The sequence below is a fragment of the Crocodylus porosus genome, unplaced genomic scaffold (assembly GCF_001723895.1).
Source record: "Crocodylus porosus isolate Cpor-Errol unplaced genomic scaffold, CroPor_comp1, whole genome shotgun sequence".
Classification (NCBI taxonomy): domain Eukaryota; kingdom Metazoa; phylum Chordata; order Crocodylia; family Crocodylidae; genus Crocodylus; species Crocodylus porosus.
In genome coordinates, this window is record NW_017728943.1 from 128,356,368 (window position 1) to 128,369,570 (window position 13,203).

Below are 13,203 nucleotides of genomic sequence, written 5' to 3' on the forward strand. Positions count from 1 at the left end.
TGATTTGGGGCAGAACAGTTTTGCCTGCACTTGTGGTTCTCTGAGATCTTCCAAGGATGACAAGGCCAGCACAGCTCCATCCATGCTGGCAGTGCTTGAAGCCTTACTGCAGATGAGGCTCCTCTGTTGCCAGCATTTTGAACACTGTCATTGAGCCTTCAGACTTGGACAGCACAGTATTAAACTTTCTAGTGAGTCCCTTAACTACACCAGGACTCAAGTATTTCAAACACCAGTACAGCTGCAACAGTCAAAGCAATGCTGAGAACCTGGAGCCAAAAAAAAAAAACCCGCCAAATAGCCTAGACACAGCATAGTCAGGTATTGCTTTGGTTTGATGGAAACTAACCCCTATATGTCACTTCTTTCTCCAGCCACTGGTGTAGGGATGGTGTTGCCTACACTCAGTTATAAGTGTTGTGATAGCTGGTGTTTTTCATAAACCACCAGTTCGTGAAATCAGGAAATCCAAGCTTCCTTTCATTTTGGTGTGTTTCTTTTTTGAAAGCCATCATCTAACCCAGTGGTGATGGACAGGAGCTTGAAAACATGACCCAAGCATATCCCAAAGGCTTGAATACCAAAAGACAAAAAGACTGCCTCCCCAAAGTATCATTTTAAAAAATATATCATTGTTTTTCACCTAACTTTATGATTTTACTGGGCCTGACTCGTGATTTTGAAAAGCCTGAGATGAGGTCAATAGTGTGTGAAGGGATCTAGACTCAAAGCAGCCTCCCATCCTTCCAGTTCTGTTGCTCAGGATACCCCAGATAGGAGAGGTGGAACATGAGCCCTTAAAAGGCAAAACAGCTCAAGAGTGCAGGAACCCCAGCAGCTCTGCCTACCATCGGCCCTGAAAGCAGTGAATCACATTCCCTGCTGGAGGCGTCAGTGTCACAAGTCTCACAACGTTGGTGGTTTTCCTAAAGCCCAGCTCTGAGCATTAGGAGATTGCCTGAGAACCTCAACTTTCATTTGGAAAATAAATTAGTTTCTAGCCCCCAGGGCTGTGAAGAAATGTGTGTAAGTGGGAAGCAAGTGAACCCTGAAGGCACCCAGGAACCAGACAGCAAATAACAACAACCTGACATTTATTATATCCTTTAAAAAAACCACCATAAATCTCATCATTTTTTAGGCAATTCATAATTGTGGGGTGGTTCTGGAACCCCTGGGGCTGGCAATACTATGAGTGAGCGGAGGATGCACTTGCAGCTGGTTCTGCCCTTGAGTGAATTTGCCTAGGGATGCCCTCCTAAGGCATGTGTGCTCTTCTTATCCAGTTGGAAGCATCCTCAGCATGGGCTTGAGGGTAAGGTGGAAGCAGGATGCACAGAGTCAAGCTACTGAGCATCCCCTGCTCACACGCCTGCAGTTTCCCCGCAAACCTAGCTGTGTTTGTCCTCTGTGTCCTCAGCACAGCACCGCTGCCTCCTGCTAACGCTGCTGTTTGCAGCTGCTGCAGGCAGGAACATCTGCGCTGTTATACAACAGTGGGAAGGGCAAGCCGCACAGCAGCCCCTTTTCCTCTCCCGCCACCACTTTCTTTCAGTCAAGGGTGGAGGAGGGAGGGAGATATAAAGCAGGCAGAGGGTGGTGCAGGAGCCCCACCTGTTTGTGCAGCAGAACAGGGTGGTGCAGAGGAGACAGACCGCAGTTCAGTATCTGCTGGTTGGGGGGAGGGAAGCATCCACTGACAACAGTGAAGAGGGAGTGGGAGCTTGGCTAAGGAGATTGGGTTGATGCTATGGCTGGGAGGGGTTGTGAATATGAGGCTGGTTCATCAGAGGAATGTGCCCTTGGAGAGGAAAACAAAGCCTGGCTGGGTAGAAGGGGGCTGGGGAATTGGAGGTGGGTGTCAAAAGAGGAGGGTTGGAGGGATGTGTGGTTGAAGGGGAAGAAGGGGGCAAAAGAAGGCTGAGGGTGGTCAGGCCAGGGCGGGCGAGAAGGATAAGAGAATTTACTAAAATGGGGCATGAGATGTTGGCTGGGAAGTGAAGTTTCATGGAAGTAGAGCAGGAGCAAAATCTTAGGGCTATATGGCCAGCTAGTACCATCTGAACAAGCAAGAGTACCTACTCCCATTCCCACTGGTGAGAAAATGAAATGATTCAAACACTCCTTCACACTGGCAATCTTTACTAGCATGCCTGCACAAAAAATGAGCCACATGAGTTGCTCTGAGAGTTAGAAATGAATTTTTAAATAAATGAGGGAGTCTGGCTCTTTGAGCTGGGCAGATGAATGAGATTTGTTACGTGTTAGTCCTGGTACACCTCTGCAGGGCTTGCTCGCTGGGGAAACTTGATTTCCCTGATTTTTTTTTACCTGCAAGTGGCTGAATAAGATGCCCCTGGAGAGGTTTCTAATCATGCCAAAGGAATCAGTCTCTTGAATGTATTTAACCTAACAACTAGTTCCCCTCTGCAGTACTATTGCAGCAAAACAGGTCTAAATGCCCCCCTATGTTTCTGGGTCATGTTGGGATGACACAATCTTAAAAAGAAGCTGTTGAATAATGTTACATAAATCAAAAAACAATGTTTATAAAGGACATTAAAGTTAGGGCTTCGTTTACATGTTCTTATTTTTTAAGCAGAATTTTATAGTGGCAACAAAATACTGGATAATGGGGAAGCAGTGGACATAATTTATTTAAACATTCAAAAGGCTTTTATAAAATCCTTCACAAGAGGCTATTAAGGAGCACTAGTAACCACAGAGGGAGAGAGGTAAAATCCTGTCATTCATAGATTAAAATCTAGTTAAGAGACAGTGGGGGGAAAGAATAGGAATAAATGGTCAATTCTCATTGTGAAAAGGAATTAATAGTAGGGTGCCCCAGGGATCAATATAAGGGCCTGTTGTTTAATATATTTATTAAGGACCAACTAGAGAGGCTATATAATGAGGCAGTGAAATTTGCTAGCTACACAAATGATTTAGGTTAGACAAGCCTGGAGAGGATTGTGAGGTACAACAGAAGGACTTGACAAAACTAAGTAATTGAGTAATGCAGTGGCAGATGGAATTCAATATAGACACGTGCAGAGTAGTGCATCTTAGAAGGAATGATTTAAACCAGTGTGGGGGGGCAACCTTTTTGGCAGGCATGCCACAAATTAAGCCTGCACCCTCCCTGAGTGCCACTCTGATCTCCTTCACCTGCTTTGTGCTCCCTGCCCTGTGCCCCCTGCCTGATTTGCCATGTGCTATACACAGAAGCTGCCCATGCCATTTGTGGCACACATACCGCAGGTTGACCGCCCCTGATTTAAATTATTTGTACACGCAGAGTTTTGAATTAATTGTAACCTTTCATCAAAAAGAATTAGGCATCCGTGCAGACATCTCAATGAAGATGTCTGCCCCATGTGCCTCCGTAGTCAAAATGGCAAATAAGACATTAGACTGCAATAAAGACACTGGAATGCAGACAAAAATAATAATACAGACAATAATGTATTGCCATTAAATGAAATGTTGATAGTACATTTGGATAACCTTGTCTTAAAAGGAATGTGGGAAAATCTGCCTGGGGAATAAACTGAATGACATTTTAGGACTCAGCACTACAAAGTGCTGACTCCAGCTACCATAGACATTAGCAGCTGAGGTTCCCAATCCCTTCCAGGATCAGGACCTTAGTTTGCAAAGAAAAAATATGAGACGATATATATTATAAAGATGGAAGAGATAGTGCTGCAGCTCTCTTACTTCTTTTGTCCTTTCATAGTAAGAGAATAATAGAATGTTCCAAAGGATACAGTTTCTTTCTGCAACATATAATGTGAAACTACTTGTCAGAGAATATCACCGAGGCAAATAGCTTAGCGTAATTCAAAACACAAACAAACCAGCAGAACAGATCTTCATCTAGTATAACTCCACATAGCACCTTTCAAGTCAATGAGAATACGCTGCTTATACCAACTGGTAATATAGCTCAGCATCTGCAGCCACACAAAAATAATATGGACAAGACTTATCCATCTACCTGTTATAAGTCATAACTGACTGCCAGCTACATTAGGATGATAGTCAGTCAGTAAACATTTGCCTTCATATATTTAATGCATCTGGCTCGCTGAACACTATCATACCAGGGATGGATGGGGAGAATGTCTTCTTGGCCCATATGTCAGAAGAACACAAACCTTCCAATATACAATGACTAGCCACTTATTATATATCTATATCTATAATCCATAATATCCTTATCAAAAGACATAGTTCAGTCCAGGTGCATTATGGATCGCTAATAGATGTAAGTGGTATATGCCACTGCTGGTAGACACATACCAACTAACTGTTCCTCTGCCTTGATCTGTCATAGCACTATCTATGTTTAGTCAAAAATATCTGTGATTGAATCTCAGATTTGCAGCTTTTTTTTTCCTTCCTGAAATCAAACCACCAAGTACAAGGCTAACAAATATAAACCAAGGATTGTTGACAATAATGCATGAGCAAAAAACAAATCTAATATCCTGGTTAAAATAGCATTAATCAGAGCTATAAACTGAATTTAAGCTGGTAACACACACAGAACTGTTTGTTTTTCTGCATCGTAAGTAGTCTGTAGGGAATCAACTATCCTTGAGAAGTTATACATTCAATAATGATTGAAGCATTAATGAAATGTTATAATGTGACAGAAGATGTCTTTGCAAATATGAAGACTTTCAGAAAATATATAAATACAATTATAAAACAAAATGTTTGTCAAGCACCTGCATGATCAAAAGCTTTATACAAATGCTTACTACTTTATTAAAAATAAGCCTTTCCCCTACTGCGAGGGCAGGGAAATCTCATCAGGTGGAGCAGTGGGCCAGGTTAGCCCAGTTTTCTTAACAGTATCTTTCACTAAAATTCCTGGAAAATTTCCTGAAGAAAAGTTCATGTGAACAAGAGAGCCTTAGAACAGAGGTGCCCAACGACTGAGCCACAGCCCAGTACTAGGCCACAGCAGGTTGGCTGCTGGGTCATGGCTTCCACCTCTGGCAGTCATGTGCAGGGTTAAAGCTAGGCAGCAGGGCAGCCCCGGGTGGGAAGCAGTCAGCTCCATACGCCCTGTCCCACTCCCACCACCATGGCCATGCCTGGCAAGGTGCCACCCATGCAGCAGGTACCAGGGCCCGTGCCAGGCCAGACAGGACCCACTCACAGCTGGAAGCAGGGGGATGCATGCAGGAACATGCCAGGGGCAGAGGGCATGGAGCCACAGGCAGCTGCTTTCTGCTTCCCAGGAAGCTGCCCCTGGCTTCCCAGGCAGCCCTAGCTGGCTCCTCCCGGCCCATGCCCTGCGCAGTCCCCTCCCCTGCAGGGTCCCCTGGTGCCCGTGGCTACAGTGCCCGAGCCCAATCCAATCCTCACAACCCTCCCCCCATGTAAAAATTAAATTTAAGTATGTAAATTAAATTTAAATATGCATGTTTCATTCTAATATGCAAAGTCGATAATTTGCCAGTCCACAGTATAAAAAGATTGGGAACCACCGCTTTAGAATACACTCTCCCTACCACATACAGCCTCCTTGGGTGCCTATACACAAGCTGAGAGGCTGCATTTGACCAGCTTTAGATAAAGCACCCCGCCACCATTTTTAAGCACAGGGACACTTGTACACAAGATGTTTGGGTGCTTTAATTAAAGCAGCTCTTGGAGCCAATCTAATTAAAGCACCCCCCCCCCCCCCCCCCCCCCCACACACACACACACACACTCCCAGAGCATGTGTATAAACACCCCTTGTGCCTACATGACCTGGACTCTCAAACCGAGCTATAGAACTATAGAAAGTTTGGGTTGATTTCGTTTGTTTGCTTTGCTTTGTAGGGCTTTCAATCTGGGTAAGTTTTTTTTGTGGGAGAGTAGGGCTAATGTTTGGTGAGTGAGTGGACAAACTGATTGTGGAGGACAACCATGGGGTTTATTATGAGCGTTTGTCTGAAAAGCAGGAAATATGAGACAGCTTATGAGACAGGGAAACTTGAAAAACATGGTTTTACCATGGTGGATTGTTCTTGAACTGCTGCTGTTTGCTGTGTTGGCAGTGTTTTTCTACATGGAGTTCCAGGTAAGCTGCAAGAAATGGGCCATTTGGAATTGAAATTGCTGTGAGTCTACTAGTGAGGACTGCAAGACTTGAGAGTTATCATGGAGCTGAGAGGAAGCAAGGCCCCCAAACAGTCGTTGCAGAGCTCATTTGTAAGGTCATGGGAGGTGGAGTATTGGGATGCACAGAAGAATAAGAGAAGAAATCAGTCTGTAAATCTGTCATTGAGGAGGGGAGTGTAATATGAGAATTAAAAATGAGTTGTAGTATGGGATTAAGTACATCAGGTGAAGTCGAGGTTGTAAGGGCCAAGAAACTCACCCATGCTCTTAACAAACCAATGTAGTCTTAATTTTATTAAAGCCATAAACTTGTAATAGTAATATACAAGCTAATGTAGCAAGCTAAGTTAATCAAAAATATCTAGGTACTGTACAGTAGCAGGTAACAAATACTATCCCATTTTGCAGACAGGGAAACTGAGATACATTTGAAGTTAAGGGTGAGATTTTCCAAAGGAGCTAAGCAACTTCTATTGATTTTTCACTGGTAAAATTGGGAAAAGAACCCAGATATCCTGATTCCCATTGCCTTGCTATGTATGTCATTAAAACTCATTTACCTCTCTTGATTGCACAACAGCTATTTAAATCTATCAAATGCTTCTCCTTTATAGAGCGGAAAAGAGTGTGTGTTCATTTCCAGAGTAATTAGGTAATGTCGGTGTTATGCTTTGAAGCTATAAAGTGCTAATTTATGTAAATGCTAAGGAGTAGTATTATTAGTGCTTGAGTATGATATCATCAGGCTGACGCACATGAACTGCAAGTGTGAAACATCATGTAAATCTGCTCTGTGTGCCCAAAAAGTAATTTTAACAATTTAAGATTAAATTAATTGATCAATTAAAAATAAATTAAAAGTAATCTTAATATTGAAGAACTGCCTAAGAAACATTCAATTGTAAAACAGATTTTGCTTTTACCTTCTGAAACTATTGTTATTAATAAAACTGGGCATTTTTAAAAAATTAGCAAACATGAAATATATTCTTTTTATTCTATTTTAACTATTTTTTTTAATATATTTAATTGTTTTCCAGAGGACCCACCTAATTTACTCCACCAACATAAAGGCAGAAATTAAAATATTTCTATATATCTTCTAAACCAAACAATCTTGGACCTTATAGTCCAAGAGCAAACCTCTTACGAAAATGAAAATAGGCACACACAAAAGTCATCCAATAGGAAAAGACAGGAGGAAATTGAATTTTCCAACAGGAAATAATCAAAACAGAGAAGTATTGCTTCTTGAGACAGTACTCAGAAAATCTTTGTATGTGTTCAAGAAGGGGGGGAAAAAGATAGCTGAGAGTGCCCTGCCCAGACAAGATTAACCCTTACAAAAGGGAATCAACTACTACTACTTTTGAGTCGAAATAACTCATCTGATATCAGATGCCTGAGAAAAAGAGAGTGGGGAGTACAGCATTCAATTGAAACCTGACCTAACACACAAAGCCTGAAACCTAGGGGTTTGCAGTAAAAAGTGTCACAGAGCCTCAAGTAAAGAAGTGGAGTAAAGGGCTACTAAAAAGATTGATCAGACTCGGATGTTTCTCAGGGCTCATAAGTGTAAAAGGAAACTAAATTACAGGGAAAAGTGTGTGAGAAAGACACACAAAATTCTCACTGAAGAAACAAGTAGGCTCAGAGCTTATAAATTCCCCTGAACCACAGCATATGCCTGATAATGCTGGCATAAATGCTATTGCTACTGCATATTCACTGTACACCTTATAATTATTTCATTTGTAAGAAAAGCAATCAAATTGAAGGAAAATATGTGACTAAGTCTATAATTGTCAGCAATGTGTAAGGCACAGCAACCACCTTGCTTTGCTAGAGGTACATTGGGAGAATTACTTCCCTATTAAATAAAAAAATGAAGATGCAGAAGCACTAACGACGATAGTGGTCACATTTGTGCTACCATTAGGAAAAGACTTGGAGGAATTACTTGATTCCATACTTGGACCTTAATCTTACATGTGCTTCTACACAGTTCAGTTTTGAGCATATTGAAGTCAATCTTTTGTGTGCAGATTAGAAAGTTCTGCTACACGTGATGCTGTGAGGTCCAAGCAGCATGTGTAAGTGGGTACTTATCAAGAATCTGAAGCAAGATGCAATATAATCCAAAAAATTGTTTATAGGCCCTAATGTATTATTGTCCTGGATAATAGGTATGTTATGTTAGAAATGTAAAGGTAAAATGAGGCTTTGACTTTAAAAAAAAACAAAAACAAAAAACACTTTGGGCCAGATGCTCATCTGTATATCTCCACTGACTTCAGTGAAGTTGTGCCAGTTTATACCAGCCGAGATTCTGGCTCCTTGAATTTAAAAAGGGCATTAACAATAACATTTTGTAATACAGTTATGATGGGCCAGATTCTACCAGGTTGGGCTGTACCATTTCCCTTGAGTAGTCCTTTTATAGCATACTATACAAGGTATGCAGGAGGAGGCTATAGTGTGAAGTGATCAAGAAAAAAATGCAGTCCTTACATGTATAAATAGTGCAGGATTGGAAACTCTGTTGCAGCATTTTGTTTTCTATCTATTTATTTATAGTAGAACATTGCACCCTAATAAAAAGCTTAATTTATGTATTCAATGAATTATTGTCCTGGCCTTCATCACATAAATAACTTGTCAATGAATATTTTTCTAGTATTCAACCAGTTCTAGAATATACTTGGAAAGATATAATCTGCTTTCTAATAATTTGAGTCAAATAAAATATATCAGACAACCTAAAACTATTACTTCATGTGATTTTTTTTTTTTTTTGGTTTTGCAACAAAAACAGAAAATCAATTGTTTATACAGCCCTCCTGCCAGCTACATTTTAGTTACTATTAATTTATGCTGAATTTGAACGCAGTGGCCTAGCATTGTACCAGTGCTACCAATGCTGGTACCAGAAGCCGTACCAATTTCCCAAGTATGAAGTTAAGTTTTTTTGTTTCTAGTCCCCATTTAATAAAAGTACTGAAGATGTTTAGCCTGGGATTCTGTGTGACAAGGCAAACTGAATGATACTCAATGGGAGATTGTTTGGATTACTGTATCTTCTTGAACCTCCTCAGGAAAGAATTTCATTTCTCCTCCTGTGTCCCACTTTCACAGAGTTAACTTTTAAAAGAAAATGGCTTGTGATAGAATTACTCCTACAAAAGGAAAATGTCAAGTAAGATCCTTCCACTGTCAAGATGTGCTGGAAGGGAAGGCAGTGCAAAAAGGAAGGTGCCTGGCAGCCATCCATCATTCCAGGACCACTCTGAACAAAGGGACACAGGTTTATGGTGCAAAGGACACAGGCATTAATTCTAATAATTCCTTTTTACTGTCTCAGGCAATCCAGTCAAATGTGAAGAAGGTGTGTGAAGGGAATGCAAAAGATTAGCTCAGTTAGCAGAATTATTCTGTCATCTGCCCTTCAATCTAGAAGGACCCCTGATATAAAACACATAGATAATGCAGGTTTGGGAAGCCCATTAGGTTCCCTAACAGTGACACTGTGTTGGCTCCCTATTATCAATTCCCTTAGTCCTCCTGACCATGTGCTTGTACAATGACACTCAGTAAAGTAGAACTGAGCCCCTGCACCTGGCCAGTGCATAAAACACTCCTTATCTAAATATTTTTCTTTTTGTCCCATGCTAACTAGTTGGGGCTAACCTATTACTGAGCCTGCCTCTTTCAGTTTTTTGCCATCAGTCTGTTCATCCTTTAGCATCACAGCACCCCGGATTTTCCCCTGAGTGAGTTATCCCATGCCTGGGTTGCCTGGTTGTACATCAGGGTATATAAACTCCTTCAGTGTGGTGAAAGGATGCTCTAAATAGGAGGTGCTGTGGTAGCTCTAGGGAATTCTGGGCTGGTATCTGGAACCAGCCAGGTGACCTATATTGATTGTATTAAGAGTTGCCTGGCGCTACTCCGATTCTGTTCCCTTAACTGATGAAGCCCAAGCTTGCCACAATCCTGTTCTTCCAGTTGTATTATCATGGAATCTGGAGCCCAGGCACCTAACCATCTTTGCAGTGCAGACCCTAGCTTTGGCTGTTTCTTTTCCAGACAGACCAAGTAAAAGTACCAGGTTCCTCACTAGAGGGGGCCAAAATACAGAAATCCCTTCCTGCAAGAATTTTGCATTTGCATTCCCAATCAGTATGACAAGTCAGATATACGTATATGGTAGAGCTGGAAGACAGACAGGGTGGATCCAGAGAGGATGCACTGGCACCCCCTTCAGTTGACACTACCATGGGTACAGCAGCTGGAGACTCTTTTTAAGTCTCCCAATTGGGTAAGAATAGCCTTCCTTCCCTTTGCCTCCATGCTGAGCAACATGTCCCTTCCCCTTTCCTTCCTTCTTCCCCACTGCCATTGTCCACAGTTACCCTGAGCGCCGTGTGGAGGCTCCAGAGCTATGCCAGCCTATTCCAGCTGGACTCCATGGTAAGCCAGGCTCAGATGGGGGCAGTGGCAGAGGTGGGTGGGTTCCCCCTCTCTACTGCATCCACCAGCTGTTCCCTGCCAGTCCAGGAGTAGGCACAGGAGCCCTCCCAAGAGCAGGCCACCACTGCCTCTGGCCAAGCCTAACTCTACATGCAGCCTCACTGGACTGAGACAAGAACAGCTGTGGAGCCTTCCCTCCCACTCCCAACCCCCAGGTCAGTGGACACAGTAGGGACCGTGGCCACTGTGGGCAGGGGAGGGAGAAAATAGGAGGGAGGAGAGGGGATGTGCTGGTGTGCAAAGAGGGGAAGGGTGGGGGAGGGAAGATTCTTACCTGCTTAAGGAACTTTTATTAAAGTGCCAGTTACTGCTCTCGCATCCTCCTTACAGAATGCTGGATCCACCATGGAGACAGATATTCATCCTCTTTAGAAACCAGACTGGAAGGGCCTTGGCAATTTAATTTACTCTCTGTAGGAACAGAGAAACATGAAGAAAAGAATCCCAGGTGGGCATTTTACAAAGCCAAAGGTTTCCATTCCAGTCCTCCTAAGCTGAGGACTGAAATCCCCTCCCACTTCCCAGAAAATAAACCCTCAATTTAGGAGGACTGAAATTGAATGTTTTGGCTTTGTAAAATGCCCACCTGAGATACTTTTCCCAATTTTTCTCTGACTACAGGCAGAAATTAACTGACAAGGCTTTTCCAGTCTGGTTTCTAAAGAGAATGAGGGGCAGGGTGCTGGGCCAAGATATCCATCTCCCAGCTTGACCAGTAGCTACATAAAGAGCTTTTGGCTAGGATGAGAGCTGAGGAAGCAGAAAATGATACTGAGAAGGACCCACTGAGCATGTCCTCACTTCGATTTTCTGGGTGACAATTTTTTCTACAGAAAAATGTCAATTTTGCATAAAAGATGTTTTTTTCCAGAATATTGTTCTCGAAGCAAACTCCCAGCTAGCTCTGCTTCTCACATAACCCTAGCTGTTGTCCTTCAGATTTTGCCCTTTGCTATGGTAACTGTAAGGAAATCCAAGACACTGCCCCAGCTGCCCCAAATCAGCAATGGTGCTGCGGGCAGGGACACAGGTACAGTCAGGTAGGGAGGCAGACACTCTGCCCCCACCAGCCTGCATCCTGCACCCCTGAGATTTCAGGATGTTCATCTTAATTTTCACTGACTGGCAGGGACTGCCCTTTGAAATCCAAGACCATGCCAAGGTAAACCAGGATGTGTGGTCACCCTACCCATTACCCTATACCATTAGCTGATGGAACACCCACAAATCAACCTCTGGGAGGGTGCCACATTTCCACGGGGTTAATCCTAGCTGATATATACAGGCTTTGTAAGGAATGTGGAACATCGGGCACTGCAGAACAAAAGGTCCTGCTGATGTCCCCACAGAGTGGCATTTAGTAAACTGCTTCTTAACTTTCTCCACAACTGCCCAGTTGTCCACAGTTGCATCTTCTCAATTTTCTTTTGACCCACAAAGTCACCAAGCATTAAGGGGAGACTCAGGAGAGGTGCATTGTCTCTTCCAATCACACTTGATCCAGGTTACGGGCCTGACTACATATCATGTTCCCCAAAGCCCAGAGCTCCAAAACTGTCTGGACGTGATGATGACCTCCATCCGGCCAAACAGCATGACGTGGCAGATCCCTCACCCCATCCCTGCAGGCAGTGTTCCTGGTTGTTGGTGAGGTCACTTCCTGAACAAAGCTGTCATGGTGTCCTTGCTATCATCTTTTTTCCCCCCTGCACTTTAGATTTGTCCTTGCAGCATTTTATAGGGGGCTGCATTTCCTGTCCTACTTCTGCTTGCTCACTAGCTCTGTGCCAGCATCCTGCAGAATCAACTCCCTCCCGCTTCCCATTAGCTCTTCTTTGGGTAAACTGTCTCTTCCTTCACCTGGCACTCACAACAGGATGTGGGACAGGGAAATCCTTGCTCCCAGGGGGACCGTCCCTTCTCCAGCAAGGTGCCTACTGCCTGCCCTATCCAGCAACACCCCTTCCCTCCTTCCCCGCTCTGTGATGCCACTCCTTGCAGAGGACAGCAGCACAGTTTTGTCCTTGCACTGGCAACTGGAAGGGACAGAGGCACTTCTCCCTGCTAGTTGATGGCTGATTTGTTTGATCTGAGAAGGGGTCTGCCCTGTTCTTTGTCTCCTCCAAGGGCAGCTGCTGTAGAGCTGCTCTGCACTTCAGTGGACAGCGACACTGCACCCCATGCTGGGGGGGGGGGGCGGTGATTAGGAGTAGGGGAGGCTGCAAATAGGACAAAATCCAACTTCACTGCAGAGGGCTAGTCCCTTCCCCCTCCACCGCCAGCCTGCTAATTCAGTGCAGCTGCCCTTCAGAGAGGAGGAGGGCGCGGGTCCTGGGCTAGAGGTGCCTTGTGCCAGCCCAGCACCGCTGATCCCGGGGCGGCTCTGTGCCCCCACGGGCAGGGCGTGCTCCGAGGGGCCGCCCGCCTGGCACACGGGGAGCTGGGCGGCCCGCGATGTGCCCCGGCGGGACGCCCGAGCTGGCGGAGCGAGTCCCGGGCGGCGCGTTTGTCCTTCCTGCGCGGGCAGCCGCGGGCCCCAGCCCTGCC